Genomic DNA, 17,427 nt, shown 5'->3' with positions numbered 1-17,427 from the left:
CTCCATCTAATCCTCCACACATAGACCTCAGGTGTCCACCATTCAAAACTATAAAATGTACCCTTTGTCCCAACAGCTCCTTGATCACAAAAGAAGTCAGTCTTGTAATGTCCATACTAGGTCCAGGATAAGAAAAGATCTCCAGTGGTTAGGAGACTTCTGGCTAACCTAAGTATGCTAGCCTTGCTGTGGCAGGTAAGAGCGGTCATGGGGGGATACCCAGCTACTGGGAACTCCCCTGAGATGGACTTGATCAGGATTCACAGTTGATGTGGTAGAGGAAAGTGGAGACTGGCTTGTAGCAAGAAGGATGGCCAGCTGGAATGCTGTGAGGAGTCTCCAGAGAAACCCTGGTCCCTGACAGGGTTCAGGCATCATGGGTTAAGTGAAGAACAGCACACTGAGCACCCCAATAAGAGGAGGTGACAAACCCTCAGCATCTCAGCTTCTGACAAGAAGCAGGGAGACAAGAGGCAGCAGGGGCTGCAGGCAGAAGAGAGGTGCCCCAACCTTGTCTTTTACCCCTGAATGCCTTATTCAGGCCTTGTCCTTGCTGGGCTTCATATTGGCTGAAAACTCAAATTACATGCATGCCTCTGGGCTCGGTGACAGGCTCCCCAACTGCAGGTAAGTCTGGGTTCCAGAAAGATGAGAAGTGTTGGGTCAAGCCTCTAGAAGGAATCCCACAGAACAGCTGTGGGGCTGGCTGTCCCACAGACAGTACTCCTGCTGGACTGGAGGCACAGAGTGGGCACTGCTTGAATGTCAAGGTGAGCACAAGCTCTGTGGATGGGAGGATAAAGAGGCTGTTTCCTTCCTGATTTAAGACTCTTCAAAGCCTGGCTGGGTAGAGTGCACAAGAGGGGACAGGACCCCTTAGCCAGCTGGTCTGCCATGAATGGTTGTCTGACTCAGGACCTGCAGCCAGTTGACCTCTGCTCATTTTGTCCTCTTTAGGCCTGACATGGGAGTGTCTACTATGGTGAGTAGATTCTTGTACAGGACCTGAGTACAGTTCCCAGAACCTACATGGTGGCTTACGATCATATGAAACTCTAGTTACAAGGACTATGATGCCCCCTCTGAACTCCACAGGCACCAGGACATACACAATGCACTCACGTACTTGCAGGCAAAACACTCAGATACTTAAAATAAAATAGATCTAAAATTTTAAAAGGAGTAATCTTAAATTAAAGCCTAGACTAAGCATCAGGCATGATGTAATCCCATTGGGAACCCGAGGCAGGAGCATTTCAAGTTTGAGACCAGCCTCAGAAGTATAGTGAGACCCAGCCCCCCCCCCCAAAAAAAAAAAAAAAAAAAAAAAAAAGTGAACAGAACCAGACCAAACAAAATAAAAAAAAATATAGAAGCAAACACTTGTATATTTTTGTTTAAGTGAAAAGGAATACATATATTTAGAAAATGCAGATTTAAAAAAGCAGACAAACTTTGTCCTAAGTCCCAAAACCCAGAGACTGTTTCAACACATTCCTGCAGATGGTCACATACATGGGCTTGTGTGAATTAGACTGCCTTTTTTTTTTCCATCTCTTCAGCGTGTGTAAATGAATCTCAGTGCCTCACAACACAACCGTCAGTGGCTCTGGCATTTTTACTTCGTTCGCTGCGACTGCCTTCGATGTTTTCTTCTTATAAACAATAAAGGGATTAGTGTTTTGTTCCCCCATTTTTTGCAACTTCCAGACGCTCCCCTCCAATGACATTGCAAAGGAGCAGACGCTGCCTGGAAGTGCCTGGTAGGTGAGGTGCTGCAGTCCTGTTCTAGAAAGATCTCAGGAGCGCCACTATAAGAGGATAGCCAGACAAAGCTCTTGTTTGGGAAGTCTCCTGTCCTTAGCCCAAGGACAAGAGACCCTTGGTAACCCAGCCCTTCAGAGTCCTGAGCCCCCACTAGGTAGTCCTGAGTGTCTAAAAGTACTTGAGCTCTCAGTGCCTCAGTTATGGCTGTGAGTGGCCAGATTCCTCCCTGGTACTATCCCAGTTCATCTCCATGACAACGGTGTGTGGAAACATCACTAAAATCATCTTGTGGCTATGGAGTCCAGTGTCTGGATTCAGATAAGAAGCTGAAGTCAAAGCTGGACATCCATTCTCAGAAGAAAAAAAAAAAAAGACTCCAGGCTTGGGGTCCCTCTCTTTGCCTCCAAGGTCCCAGCCCTGTAAGTGCAGTGGCACTCTGGTGTTCCTGAGGCTTGTGGATGTCAGGATACCCACACTGAGACATCGGAAGGCACCGCATTGGCGGTGTGGTTTTTCTCGAGAATGCAAGGGTGTCTGTAGTGCAGCTAACAGTCATTAAATCAGATCAGGCAGGGCTGTCCACAGGTAATCACTCTTAAAGACAACAACATGACCCTGTCTGTTGACCAGAGGAAAGCCAGCCCTTCATGACTGGTTGGGATGTTGCAGGAGAGCTAGAGTGACTGGGACCCTATCTGGCCAGATGGTGGTAAGCAGGCACAGTGCCACATTTCCCAAGAAGTAGGCCCCCATGGAGACAGATCACTCTGAATAAAATAGTCTGCCATAGGTCAGGTGTCTCTGTTTATTGCTTGTTCTGCTTACATGGTGGCACTTGCCTTTGAAGTAGCTTGTCTCCTTTCACTACACTGGAGAGCCTGCCACCCCTTCAGCAAGCCTCCTTCTTCTGTTCAGTAGTCCCTAAACCCACCCAACCTTCTCAACCCTTTTGAATGGTAAGGCTGCTGTCCTTAACAAACTTCTAAGGAAAGCTGAGTGAACCCAGCCTCTGAGACAACTGCAATGGAGCATGGAGATAAATACTGTGAATAACTTGGTCAGGGTCACAGGTCCTGAGAGTAGTCCTTTCTCCTTATTTCTTTCAGGAGAAAAGGGCTAGAGCAATTAGCAAAAACCAGGACAAAGCCCTCCCCCACTAGAGTTCCCAAGACCTACATTCAGAGCCCTGTCCTGAGTTACAGAAGTTGGGGATCCTGTGTGGTGCCCTGAAACTCAGGGAGGCCATCTGTTGCTGTCTAGGGTAACACAGCTAGCCCGGCTTCTATCTACATGCAGTCCTTAGATTTCCCCTCCCTGCGCTTTGTATCTCGTTTATTTTAGTTTTCATTTTAAAATATGTTGTTTTTATTAGTTCACTGAGAATCTCATATACAATGTAATTTGGGCATAATGCCACCCTTTCCCTACTTCCTCCTAGATCTACCCTCTGCCTCCCTTCTCTTTCTAATTCCCCCTCTTTTTCCTCCTCCTCCTTCTTCTCCTCCTCCTTGTTTCCTTCCTCCTCCTCCTCTTCCTCCTTCCCATTTTTCTATAGCCCATTGAATACAGCTTGTGCTGCCCATAAACTCCTGGGTGTGGGTCCACCTCTCAGGGACCACACCCTTGAAGAAAATTGCTCTCACCCAAAATCCATCAACTTTCCAAAGCTCTTCAGCCAGGGCTGGCAGCTCATAAGCCCTCTCATGTCTATACTGGAAAGTTGACTGGCTTAGTTTCTCGGGCAACTCAGCTGCTGTGAGGTAGTGAAAGAAGTCATCCTGTGATGTCCACCGCCTTACTCTGGTCCTCCCCAATATCTAAGTGGCTCTTACAGTCTTGGCCCCTGAGCCTTGGGAGAAAGCAGCAATACAGCTGTCCCATTTGTGGCTGAGTTCTCCACAGACACTTGCTCTCTGTGCAGTTTCTGTGTTACAGCACCATCTCTGATGAGGTCTGAGGAGCTCTCCGCCCTAAAACAAACAGCAGTGTAGAGAGACTGCTCACAAAAGCTGCCAATAGATTTAACAGTACTCTCGCTGCCATGACAAATACTTCTAGTGAAATGTACTACTACTGTTCCAGAAAGACCCCCAGGAAGCACAAAAATAACTGATAACATAACCCACTCAGCATGCAAACCTGTCTAATCAAAAGGGCTCTGAAACTGCCTCTTAGCTGTGTAAGCCTGGCTAATGCCATCCCAGGCCCCCTTTCTGGGAGGGCAATAAATAAACAATGGATTGCTGGAAGAAATGTCTTGGACTAGCAGCCAGATGGGAAAGAAAATGTTATTTCTAACCAGTGAACAGTGGGTGCCACTTATAACAGTCCCGTGGCATGACGCTGGATCCTGGAGTCATATGTTAACCACCACCTACAAAAACAAAACAAAAATTCAAAGAAACAAACAAAAACCAAAAATTTAAACACACACACACACATACACACAAACAGAACAAGAGGATTTGGGGAAAAGGGGCTTCAATAACACAGATTTAAAATGGCACATTTTTAGAAAGGTCTGCAAGAAGAATGGCTTCTCCCTCAACCAACAACATGACACTAAGTAGCCAAGGATGACCTTGAATTTCTGACCTTCCTACCTTCCTAATGCTTTACAAGCATGCACAGTTTATTTGGTGCTGGAATGGGCAACCTGATGCTCTCACCTTTTCTAGGAGAGTCTTTCCCCCCACAGCCCAGGCACTTTGTTCTGCAGCCTTTGTACCGTAAGCGTTCCTCTCTAAAGTGACAATTTTAGAATTTTTCTTTCTTTAAAAATTATGATAAGAATATGGTTTCATTTTAATCCCAGATATGGAGATTTGGGGCTGCTTCTGGCTAGCTGCAGCAGCTGACCATACTTGATCTCAGACTCTAGCAGAAGCCTGGTTTTGCCAGCTGCAGATCGTTGCTGTGATTGTGAGATGTGTAATTCTGGGAACTTTTCAGAGAGTACATAAATACTAGGGACCGGAGAGGCAGAGTGGGTGGTTGTTCGGGTGGTTGTTCATCCTTAAGGGGGTGGGCTGTGGTTTGTTAGTAGTTGGGCTCAAAGGAGAAACAAGAAAGAAATTAGATTCAAGGATATCTCCCTTCGTCCCTCCCTCCCTCCTTCCCTCCTTCCCTCCTCTCCCTCCCCCTCCCTCTCTCCCTCCCTCCCTCTCCCTGTCCCTGCCCTTCCCTCCTTCCCTCACTCTCCCTTCTTACCTCCCCCCCAATCCCTCTCTTTCCTCTATCCTTCTCTCTCCTATCTAGTGCTAGGGGGTGAAACTAGGAGTGGGTGATAAAGGGTAGAAAAGAGAAGAACCCACACAGTAGCAAAGACCAGCTACACCTTCCTACTCTCCCCTGTTCCCAGGGGAGCCTTGTTGTGGCCCTACTGTGTGTAACTCTATTTATCTTTCTACCCCAGATGTGTGGCCACAGCTTCATTGTGAGACAGGGTAAGCATGCTACTCAGATTGCTACCTCTAGCAGATGCTGTTCTGACTGCATGTGTCTTACTGGGCTGCCCTCCACCCCACCCCCACCCTGTCAACTCTCTTCTCTCTCTGCCCTGCCCCTCACTCCTCCAGGTGTCTTTATCACAAATACCTGGTTGTCCATGGTTAGGTAGAGACCTAGCAATGGTGGATTTCCTGGGACTCTAGCTCTCACTATCTATCAATAGACAGACAGACAGACAGACAGATAGATAGATAATCATACACAATCTATGTATACATTGTACCAGTTGCCCTTCATACTCTGACTTCTTCTATGTTCCTGCCTCAGCTCTGGGCATCCTGTCCACCGGTCTCTGCTCCTACCTTACCTCTTTGCACCTCTAGTGGGGCTCACACCCAGTCCCAGGAACCCTTTCTAGAAGCCTTTTAGCCTCCCACTTCTTGCTGCTTGCCCCTCATCGCGCCTACTCTTGCCCCCCTCCTTCTCCAGCCTTAGATGGAGTGTCTCCATTCCCTTCTCTCCTTTTGTTTCCACCCTGATCTCTACACTGTTTGCTCACTTAAAGCAATCTCTGTCTTTCACCTTAGGCATTCTGGCCACTGCACAGAGCCCACAGCCATGTTTCCGTGAGTGCCAGATGCCTGAAGTCAGCCATGGCAACCATAGGCAAGGAAGGGGGCTCAGCCTCTGCCTCAGCTTCCCTCTGTAGGGAAGGGCAACAAGGAGCAGCTTGGGGCTCCCAGGAGACAAAGGAAGAATATTTCAGAGACCAAACTGAGTTCAGGTACTGAGACTGTAAAGCTGGACAGACCCAATTGGAGCTAGCAGTGTGGGTAATACAGATGCCAGATACTGATGTCTGAATGAAACAGTTTGCTTAATCCTGGGCATATGGGAAAGTGCTGGCCTTTGCCCATGGGTGTAACTTAGCCTTTCTGATTAGACTGCTGCCCAGGCCTTCTCTGCACTGATGTCTTAGCCTCCTTCCCCTACCCTGAAACTGCTCTTCTGAGCCTCACTGTCCCCACTGAGCATGCAGGCAAAGGGGGACAGTCCAGCACCGATTCCCATGAGAGCAGATGCAGCTACTTCCAGAGATGGCCTCCCTTTCTCTTTGGGCAGTGGTATTTCCCCTGTTAAAGTCACACTCGGCACAGAAGATGCAGCCATGCATGCAGGCCTAGCAGCCATTCAACACTGGCTCTTTTCAGGGTTCTGCACAGCATCCGTGCACAGCTTGCTCCTCCTTGAGGACTTCTTAACCGTAAGTACTGACAGTGGTGTCGTAGCAGAGAGTGGGAAAGGGGCCCTGAGCTTTTAGCTCCACATCCCCACAGATTCTGCCTCCACCCCACTCCATCTGGGCCCTCAATCTCCCAACCAGCCAGGACTGTGGCTGGAAAAACCTGCTCATACAGAGCCCTGAACACCAAATGCCATTCTTGCTCATTGCCAGGGTGCCCAGTGCCCCATGCTGTTATCCAAGCAAATGAAAAGGGGTTTCTGGTCACAGCCTCTCCCCACACTGAGGAGCAGGACATAGCCAAAGGGCCCTGCTCTGTGTCATGTTTCCAAATTCAGCCACCATGCTTTGTCCCAGCTCTTCCCTCCCAGGATCCTGCTGTGGCTGCCTCTTTCTCACCCTCCTTCCATCTGCTACTATGATCCCCAGAAACAGGCCTCTGTCCTAACCCAACACAACCTGTGGCTCTGGATGTCACCCAAAGAAGACATTCTCCATTACCTTTGGTCATCTGATATTCCAGTCCAAATGACTCTCCTTAAGTGCATGGTGCCCCCTCCTCAACTCACAGCCACTTGTACAATGCAGACCCTCACCATGGTCTCAGAAGCTTGCCAGGACAGAGGAGGGTCCCCAAACTCTGCCATAATGATGTTGTAAGGTCCAGGTTCCTGGTGAGAAGATCCCAAACAGGACTGTATACACTTAGAATCTCAGAGAAGTTCCAATCAGTTGCTACACCCCTGCATGCTTTGCTTAAGTACAAGAATTCCTTAGGTCCCTCTGGAGACTGGGTCCTGCTTCCACATTAGTGGAACAGAGCAGAAGCAAACTCCACCCCAAGGAGCTGACACAGAGAAACCACAAGGCTGGTGTTATGGTGCCTGTGAGACTCCCTACCCAAACCAAGGAACTGACCTGAGACTTTGGGGGCTCTTATTAACACAGACCATAGCCAGGATCCTTCTCAGGTCTGCCTGGCCTGGTTCTGGAGGGGAAGCAGCCCAATACCTAGAGTCTGAGAACCAGAGATGGTGCAGAGCTAGGGAGTGGATGTGGGTTATCAGAAGGATAAACATACCTGGGGAGCCTCGGGGGTCCAGGATAGTTCCAAAGGGTATGCAACCATTCACCACGCCCTCATCAGGAAGGGGATAGGCATCTGTTTTGAGTTTGCAGGAAGAACAGTAGGGAAGGAGAGCAAAGAAATGGTCAAACCAATGGGCAGATCTCAGTGGGCTTATAGTATGGATCTGGGGAGGTGTCCCACACACATTAAGAGGATGTGATCCACAGGACCCATGATAAGACCCAAAACAACTGGACCCCATGACAGAAAGCCTAGGCTAAGATGGGTGAGCACCTGGTAACAGTATGGGAATTGTGCCCAGGTGGGCAAGAGCTTTGGTGATACCTGTCAGAGCCACAGATCATCCACTGGCCCCCAAGCCCCAAAGCAGCATGTGCCTGGACCAAAAGGGGAAAGGAGACTGGTTCACCTTGATGACCAGTGTACTTTACCCAAGACCAATTCCTACCCAAACACTGCCCTTGGTAGTGGGACTTCCAAGAACAGACATCTCAGTAGAGAGTAGTGACCCAGCAGATGAGCACAGGAGAATGTGCAGAATCCCCTCGATGACCTCTGCTTCCCAGGCACCGTATGAGGCATCAGACTGTGAACCCCTGGGAAGCAAACTGAGGCCTGAGTCTAAGTAAGTCCTCCACCCTGAGTGTCCTGGGAGTGTGCATCCAGAAACTTGGATGGGAGGTGCAGGCGATGTGTCCATGTGTCGTGTCCTCACAGCCCAGGGCAGGTAAGGCTGCAGGACAATCTGCTGAGGAAAGGCAGGGAGTCTTACTCTAGTTGCTGGGGAGATGGCTCAGTCAGTGAAGTGTTTGCTGTTTAATGAGAACCTGAGTTCAGATTCCCAGCATCTGTGTAAAAAGCAGGCTTGTCCTGTAGTTCCAGTGTTGGAAAAGTAGAGGCAAGTGGGTTCCTGGGGCTGTATAGCTTAGGCTTAGTAAGATATGTGATCTCAAGCCAAGATGGAAAGTGATAAAGGGAGAGGTAAGAATATCAGTCTCAGCCGAGCTGTGGTGGCGCACACCTTTAATCCCAGCACTTGGGAGGCAGAGGCAGGTTGATTTCTGAGTTCGAGGCCAGCCTGGTCTACAAAGTGAGTTCCAGGACAGCCAGGGCTACACAGAGAAACCCTGTCTCGAAAAAACAAACAAACAAACAAACACAAACAAAAAAGAATGTCAGTCTCTGTCCTACACATACACAGAGAGACAGAGGCAGACAGATGAAAACAGAATGAGAGAGAGAGAGAGAGAGAGAGAGAGAGAGAGAGAGAGAGAGAGAAAGAGAACACCCCTCTAGTCTCCACAGGTAGACTGGGGTGAAAAGTGGAGAGCCTCAGTCTGGGTGGCAGTGATGGTCACAGGAATGAATGAGTTTGATGAGTTTGATATTACCAAGGTGCTACATTGATAAGCTTGATATTATGTGGATCTTGACATGAGAAGCATACATCTCAGCAGTGGGAGAAAACAGTAACATCGCACACAGGTTGGGGCTTGCCTCAACACTCACTCTGGATGGCTCATAGTGTGGATTATGTCAGTGAATAAAGTTGAAGTGAGGAATAGATCAGGAAGATGGCTCCTCTCTCTCCCCACCATAGCCACAGGCCCCCGGGGCTTAGAGTTGGGCAAAAGTCCCACAGATTTATCCTCACTGGTCTTACAGGGCATTGAATATGTCTTCCCTGATGCCTTTTGAAGTGGAAACCTAAGGGTTCTTTGGAAAGTGTTGAATGGTGTTTTGCTGAGGCAAACTCATGAAGGAGGGTTTTCCTGAAGTAGACACAAGTGAAAGAACATTTTGCTAAAGCAAACGTGAGTAAGGCTACGTGATGAAGGATCCTTTGCTAATGACACACATGCATTGGTCTGCCTTACATTTAGTAGTCAAGTGCCATTTGTCAGGACTCCATAAGGAGAAACACACCAAAAAACTTTTGGTGATGTGCTGCAGTTTCTTGCCACTGCCCCGGACTTGGGCTGACTGGCAGAGTGATGTCCACGTGCTGAGACAGACACAGTACTGAGACAAGCCCCATGGAGGACGTGTCTGGAGGGAGTATAAATAGGGCTTGACGGCCAGTGAAGGAGGCTGGGCTTGACTTGCTGTGCAGCACTTGTTGGTCTCATGTCTTCGCTGATCTTCACTTCACTGAGAGAAGCACAGCCAAGAACTGCTCCTGACATCCTTGCTGGTCCAAATCCTGCCAGGTCGTGCTACCTGCTGCTATCACAGCCCTACTTAACTGGACTGCTAGTATATCCGTGAAGTGTTTGCAAGTGAATCAAGCTACTGCTGCTGACCTGTGAACTGAACTCCTGACAATGCAGATAGGATTTACTCAAAAAAAAAAAAAAAAACCTAAGCAGATCCACTTCCCCTGTATCCTTTTTCCCCCCACTACCACTTGTGGGGGCTAGAAGGGAGGTTAAATCTTTTAAGAACTAGCATTAAAAGTAGGCTTTTTTAAAAATATTCTAGAGTTAGGGAAGCAGAAACCGGCCTGAGTAGGGCCACAGGCCTCATCCAGCCAGATCAGCGCCGGGGTAGCGGGAGCGCAGGGTTGCCTGACACCCGCCAGCTACCCACGACCCCCGCCGCAGGATTTTGGGACTTCTGGTGAGTGGAGCACAGCTTCTGCTCCAATCCAATTGCACGGGACCTGAGACTGCATTAGTTAGGGAAGCAGAAACCGGCCTGAGTAGGGCCACAGGCCTCACCCAGCCGGATCAGCGCCAGGGTAGCGGGAGCGCAGGGTTGCCTGACACCCGCCAGCTACCCACGACCCCCGCCGCAGGATTTTGGGACTGCTGGTGAGTGGAACACAGCTTCTGCTCCAATCCAATTGCGCGGGACCTGAGACTGCATTAGTTAGGGAAGCAGAAACCGGCCTGAGTAGGGCCACAGGCCTCATCCAGCCAGATCAGCGCCGGGGTAGCGGGAGCACAGGGTTGCCTGACACCCGCCAGCTACCCACGACCCCCGCCGCAGGATTTTGGGACTTCTGGTGAGTGGAGCACAGCTTCTGCTCCAATCCAATTGCACGGGACCTGAGACTGCATTAGTTAGGGAAGCAGAAACCGGCCTGAGTAGGGCCACAGGCCTCACCCAGCCGGATCAGCGCCAGGGTAGCGGGAGCGCAGGGTTGCCTGACACCCGCCAGCTACCCACGACCCCCGCCGCAGGATTTTGGGACTGCTGGTGAGTGGAACACAGCTTCTGCTCCAGTCCAATCACGCGGGACCTGAGACTGCTCTGGTTGGGGAGAGAGAAATCCGGCCTACATAGGGCCACAACCCTCTTCCGGTCAGAAAAGCACCTGAGCAGCTGGGGCGCAGGGTCTGCTGACACTCGCCAACTGCCCACAACACCCGCCACAGGATCTTAAGACTTCTGGTGAGTGGAGCACAGCTTCTGCTCCAATCCAATTGCGCGGGACCTGAGACTGCATTAGTTAGGGAAGCAGAAACTGGCCTGAGTAGGGCCACAGGCCTCACCCGGCCAGATCAGCGCCAGGGTAGCGGGAGCGCAGGGTTGCCTGACACCCGCCAGCTACCCACGACCCCCGCCGCAGGATTTTGGGACTGCTGGTGAGTGGAACACAGTTTCTGATCCAGTCCAATCACGCGGGACCTGAGACTGCTCTGGTTGGGGAGAGAGAAATCCGGCCTACATAGGGCCACAACCCTCTTCCGGTCAGAAAAGCACCAGGGCAGCTGGGGCGCAGGGTCGGCTGACACTCACCAGCTACCCACAACACCCACCACAGGATCTTAAGACTTCTGGAGAGTGGAACACAGCTTCTGCTCCAATCCAATTGCACGCGGGACCAGAGACTGCATTAGTTAGGGAAGCAGAAAAACGGCCTGTGTAGGACCACAGGCCTCTTTCGGCTGGACCAGCACCGGGGTACCATCAGCTACCCACGACCCCCGCCGCAGGATTTAGAGACTGCTGGTGAGTGGAACACAGCTTCTGCTCCAATCTTTAAACAGTGACAACGATAACAACTAACCCCAGAGATTACCAGATGGCGAAAGGTAAACGTAATAATCTTACTAACAGAAACCAAGACCACTCACCATCATCAGAACCCAGCACCCCCACTTCGCCCAGTGCAGGGCACCCCAACACACCGGAAAAGCTAGACACGGATTTAAAAGCATATCTCCTGATGATGATAGAGAACTTCAAGAAGGACGTTAATAACACACTTAAAGAAATGCAGGAGAACACTGCTAAACAGGCAGAAGACAATAAAGAGAAAGCACAAAAATCCCTTAAAGAATTGCAGGAGAACACTGCTAAAGAGTTACAAATCCTTAAAGAAAAACAGGATAACCTAATCAAACAGGTAGAAGTCCTTAATGAAAAACAGGAAAACACATCCAAACAGATGATGGAAATGAACAAAACCATACTAGACCTAAAAAGGGAAGTAGACACAATAAAGAAAACCCAAAATGAGGCAACACTGGAGATAGAAACCCTAGGAAAGAAATCTGGAACCATAGATATGAGCATCAGCAACAGAATACAAGAGATGGAAGAGAGAATCTCAGGTGCAGAAGATTCCATAGAGAACATCGGCACAACAATCAAGGAAAATGTAAAATGCAAAAAGATCCTAACTCAAAACATCCAAGAAATACAGGACGCAATGAGAAGACCAAACCTACGGATAATAGGAGTGGATGAGAATGAAGATTTTCAACTCAAAGGACCAGCAAACATCTTCAACAAAATTATAGAAGAAAACTTCCCAAATCTAAAGAAAGAGATGCCCATGAACATACAAGAAGCCTACAGAACTCCAAATAGACTGGACCAGAAAAGAAATACCTCCCGACACATAATAATCAGAGCAACAAATGCTCTAAATAAAGATAGAATACTAAAAGCAGTAAGAGAAAAAGGCCAAGTAACATATAAAGGCAAGCCTATCAGAATTACACCAGATTTTTCACCAGAGACTATGAAAGCCAGAAGATCCTGGACGGATGTTATACAGACACTAAAAGAACACAAATTCCAGCCCAGGCTACTATACCCAGCCAAACTCTCAATTAACATAGATGGAGAAACCAAAGTATTCCACGACAAAACCAAATTCACACATTATCTCTCCATGAATCCAGCCCTTCAAAGGATAATAACAGGAAAAAAACCAATACAAGGACAGGAACCACGCCCTAGAAACAACAAGAAGGTAATCCCTCAACAAACCTAAAAGAAGACAGCCACAAGAACAAAATGCCAACTTTAACAACATAAATAACAGGAAACAACAATTGCTTTTCCTTAATATCTCTTAATATCAATGGACTCAACTCCCCGATAAAAAGACATAGACTAACAAACTGGCTACACAAACAAGACCCAACATTCTGCTGCTTACAGGAAACTCATCTCAGAGAAAAGGATAGACACTACCTCAGAATGAAAGGCTGGAAAACAATTTTCCAAGCAAATGGCATGAAGAAACAAGCTGGAGTAGCCATTCTAATATCTGATAAGATTGACTTCCAACCCAAAGTCATTAAAAAAGACAGGGAGGGACACTTCATACTCATCAAAGGTAAAATCCTCCAAGAGGAACTATCAATCCTGAATATCTATGCTCCAAATACAAAGGCAGCCACATTCATTAAAGAAACTTTAGTAAAGCTCAAAGCACACATTGCACCTCATACAATAATAGTGGGAGACTTCAACACACCACTTTCACCAATGGACAGATCATGGAAACAGAAACTAAACAGGGACACAGAGAAACTAAGAGAAATTATGAATCAAATGGATCTGGCAGATATCTACAGAACATTCTATCCTAAAACAAAAGGATATACCTTCTTCTCAGCACCTCATGGTACCTTCTCCAAAATTGACCACATAATTGGTCACAAAGCAGGCCTCAACAGATATAAAAATATTGAAATTGTCCCATGCATCCTATCAGATCACCATGGACTAAGGCTGATCTTCAATAACAAAATAAATAATAGAAAGCCAACCTTCACGTGGAAACTGAACAACACTCTTCTCAATGATACCTTGGTCAAGGAAGGAATAAAGAAAGAAATTAAGGACTTTTTAGAGTTCAATGAAAATGAAGCCACAACATACCCAAACTTATGGGACGCAATGAAAGCATTTCTAAGAGGAAAACTCATAGCTCTGAGTGCCTCCAAAAGGAAACTAGAGAGAGCACACATTAGCAGCTTGACAACACACCTAAAAGCACTAGAACAAAAGGAAGCAAATTCACCCAAGAGGAGTAGACGGCAGGAAATAATCAAACTCAGGGGTGAAATCAACCAAGTGGAAACAAGAAAAACTATTCAAAGAATCAACCAATCAAGGAGCTGGTTCTTTGAGAAAATCAACAAGATAGATAAACCCTTAGCCAGACTCACTAGAGGGCACAGGGAAAGCATCCTAATTAACAAAATCAGAAATGAAAAAGGAGACATAACAACAGATCCTGAAGACATCCAAAACACCATCAGATCCTTCTACCAAAGGCTATACTCAACAAAACTGGAGAACCTGGATGAAATGGAGAAGTTCCTAGACAGATACCAGGTACCAAAGTTGAATCAAGATCAGGTTAATGATCTAAACAGCCCTATATCCCCCAAAGAAATAGAAGCAGTCATTAATAGTCTCCCAACTAAAAAAAGCCCAGGACCAGATGGGTTTAGTGCAGAGTTCTATCAGACCTTCAAAGAAGATCTAATCCCAGTTCTTCACAAACTATTCCACAAAATAGAAACAGAAGGTACTCTACCCAACTCATTCTATGAAGCCACAATTACTCTGATACCTAAACCACAAAAAGACCCAACAAAGATAGAAAACTTCAGACCAATATCCCTTATGAATATTGATGCAAAAATCCTCAATAAAGTTCTTGCTAACCGAATCCAAGAACACATCAAAACAATCATCCATCCTGACCAAGTAGGTTTCATCCCAGGGATGCAGGGATGGTTCAATATACGGAAATCCATCAACGTAATCCAGTATATAAACAAACTCAAAGACAAAAACCACATGGTCATCTCGTTAGATGCGGAAAAAGCATTTGACAAGATCCAACACCCATTCATGATAAAAGTCTTGGAAAGATCAGGAATTCAAGGCCCATACCTAAACATGATAAAAGCAATCTACAGCAAACCAGTAGCCAACATCAAAGTAAATGGTGAGAAGCTTGAAGCAATCCCTCTAAAATCAGGGACTAGACAAGGCTGTCCACTTTCTCCATACCTATTCAACATTGTACTTGAAGTCCTAGCCAGAGCAATTCGACAACAAAAGGAGATCAAAGGGATACAAATTGGAAAAGATGAAGTCAAAATATCACTTTTTGCAGATGATATGATAGTATATATAAGGGACCCTAAAAATTCCACCAGAGAACTCCTAAACCTGATAAACAGCTTCGGTGAAGTAGCTGGATATAAAATTAACTCAAACAAATCAATGGCCTTTCTCTACACAAAGAATAAACAGGCTGAGAAAGAAATTAGGGAAACAACACCCTTCTCAATAGTCACAAATAATATAAAATATCTTGGCGTGACTCTAACTAAGGAAGTGAAAGATCTGTATAATAAAAACTTCAAGTCTCTGAAGAAAGAAATTCTAGAAGATCTCAGAAGATGGAAAGATCTCCCATGCTCATGGATTGGCAGGATCAACATTGTAAAAATGGCTATCTTGCCAAAAGCAATCTACAGATTCAATGCAATCCCCATCAAAATTCCAAATCAATTCTTCAACGAATTAGAAAGTGCAATCTGCAAATTCATCTGGAATAACAAAAAACCTAGGATAGCAAAAACTCTTCTCAAGGATAAAAGAACCTCTGGTGGAATCACCATGCCGGACCTAAAGCTCTACTACAGAGCAATTGTGATAAAAACTGCATGGTACTGGTATAGTGACAGACAAATAGACCAATGGAATAGAATTGAAGACCCAGAAATGAACCCACACACCTATGGTCACTTGATCTTCGACAAGGGAGCTAAAAACATCCAGTGGAAGAAAGACAGCATTTTCAACAAATGGTGCTGGCACAACTGGTTGTTAACATGTAGAAGAATGCGAATCGATCCATTCCTATCTCCTTGTACTAAGGTCAAGTCTAAGTGGATCAAGGAACTTCACATAAAACCAGAGACACTGAAACTTATAGAGGAGAAAGTGGGGAAAAGCCTTGAAGATATGGGCACAGGGGAAAAATTCCTGAATAGAACAGTAATGGCTTGTGCTGTAAGATCGAGAATTGACAAGTGGGACCTCATGAAACTACAAAGCTTCTGCAAGGCTAAAGACACCATCAATAAGACAAAAAAACCACCAACAGATTGGGAAAGGATCTTCACCTATCCTAAATCAGATAAGGGACTAATATCCAATATATATAAAGAACTCAAGAAGGTGGACTCCAGAAAGTCAAATAACCCCATTAAAAAATGGGGCTCAGAACTGAACAAAGAATTCTCACCTGAGGAATACCGAATGGCAGAGAAGCACCTGAAAAAATGTTCAACATCCTTAATCATCAGGGAAATGCAAATCAAAACAACCCTGAGATTCCACCTCACACCAGTCAGAATGGCTAAGATCAAAAATTCAGGTGACAGCAGATGCTGGCGAGGATGTGGAGAAAGAGGAACACTCCTCCATTGTTGGTGGGATTGCAAGCTTGTACAACCACTCTGGAAATCAGTCTGGCGGTTCCTCAGAAAATTGGACATAGTACTACCGGAGGATCCAGCAATACCTCTCCTGGGCATATATCCAGAAGATGTCCCAACCGGTAAAAAGGACACATGCTCCACTATGTTCATAGCAGCCCTATTTATAATAGCCAGAAGCTGGAAAGAACCCAGATGTCCCTCAACAGAGGAATGGATACAGAAATTATGGTACATTTACACAATGGAGTACTACTCAGCTATTAAAAAGAATGAATTTATGAAATTCCTAGCCAAATGGATGGACCTGGAGGGCATCATCTTGAGTGAAGTAACACAATCACAAAAGAACTCACACAATATGTATTCACTGATAAGTGGATATTAGCCCAAAACTTAGGATACCCAAGATATAAGATACAATTTGATAAATGCATGAAACTCAAGAAGAATGAAGACCAAAGTGTGGACACTGTGCACCTTCTTAGAATTGGGAACAAAACACCCAGGGAAGGAGTTACAGAGACAAAGTTCGTAGCTGTGATGAAAGGATGGACCATTTAGAGACTGCCGTATCCAGGGATCCGTCCCATAATCAGCTTCTAAACGCTGACACCATTGCATACACTAGCAAGATTTTGCTGAAAGGACCCAAATATAGCTGTCTCTTGTGAGACGATGCCGGGGCCTAGCAAACACAGGAGTGGATGCTCACAGTCAGCTATTGGATGTATCACAGGGCTCCCAATGGAGAAGCTAGAGAAAGTACCCAAGGAGCTAAAGGGATCTGCAACCCTATTGTTGGAACAACATGATGTACTAACCGGAACCCTGGAGCTCTTGTCTCTAGCTGCATATGTATCGAAAGATGGCCTAGTCGGCCATCAATGGAAAGAGAGGCCCATTGGACTTGCAAACTTTATATGCCCCAATATAGGGGAATGCCAGGGCCAAAAGAATGGGAATGGGTGGGTAGGGAAGTGGGGGGCGCTATGGGGGACTTTTGGGATAGTATTGGAAATGTAATTGAGGAAATTATGTAATAAAAATATAAAAAAAAAAAAAATAAAATAAAATTTATTGATTTTTTTTACAAATAAAAAAAAATATTCTAAATATCATTCCTTTTATTTTTTTATTTTTTATTAAGTATTTTCTTCATTTAC

This window comes from Mus caroli, unplaced genomic scaffold (genome assembly GCF_978045245.1).
Source record: "Mus caroli unplaced genomic scaffold, Mus_caroli_1 scaffold_4, whole genome shotgun sequence".
NCBI classification, from domain to species: Eukaryota; Metazoa; Chordata; class Mammalia; order Rodentia; family Muridae; genus Mus; species Mus caroli.
Note: the sequence above shows the minus strand (reverse complement) of the source record.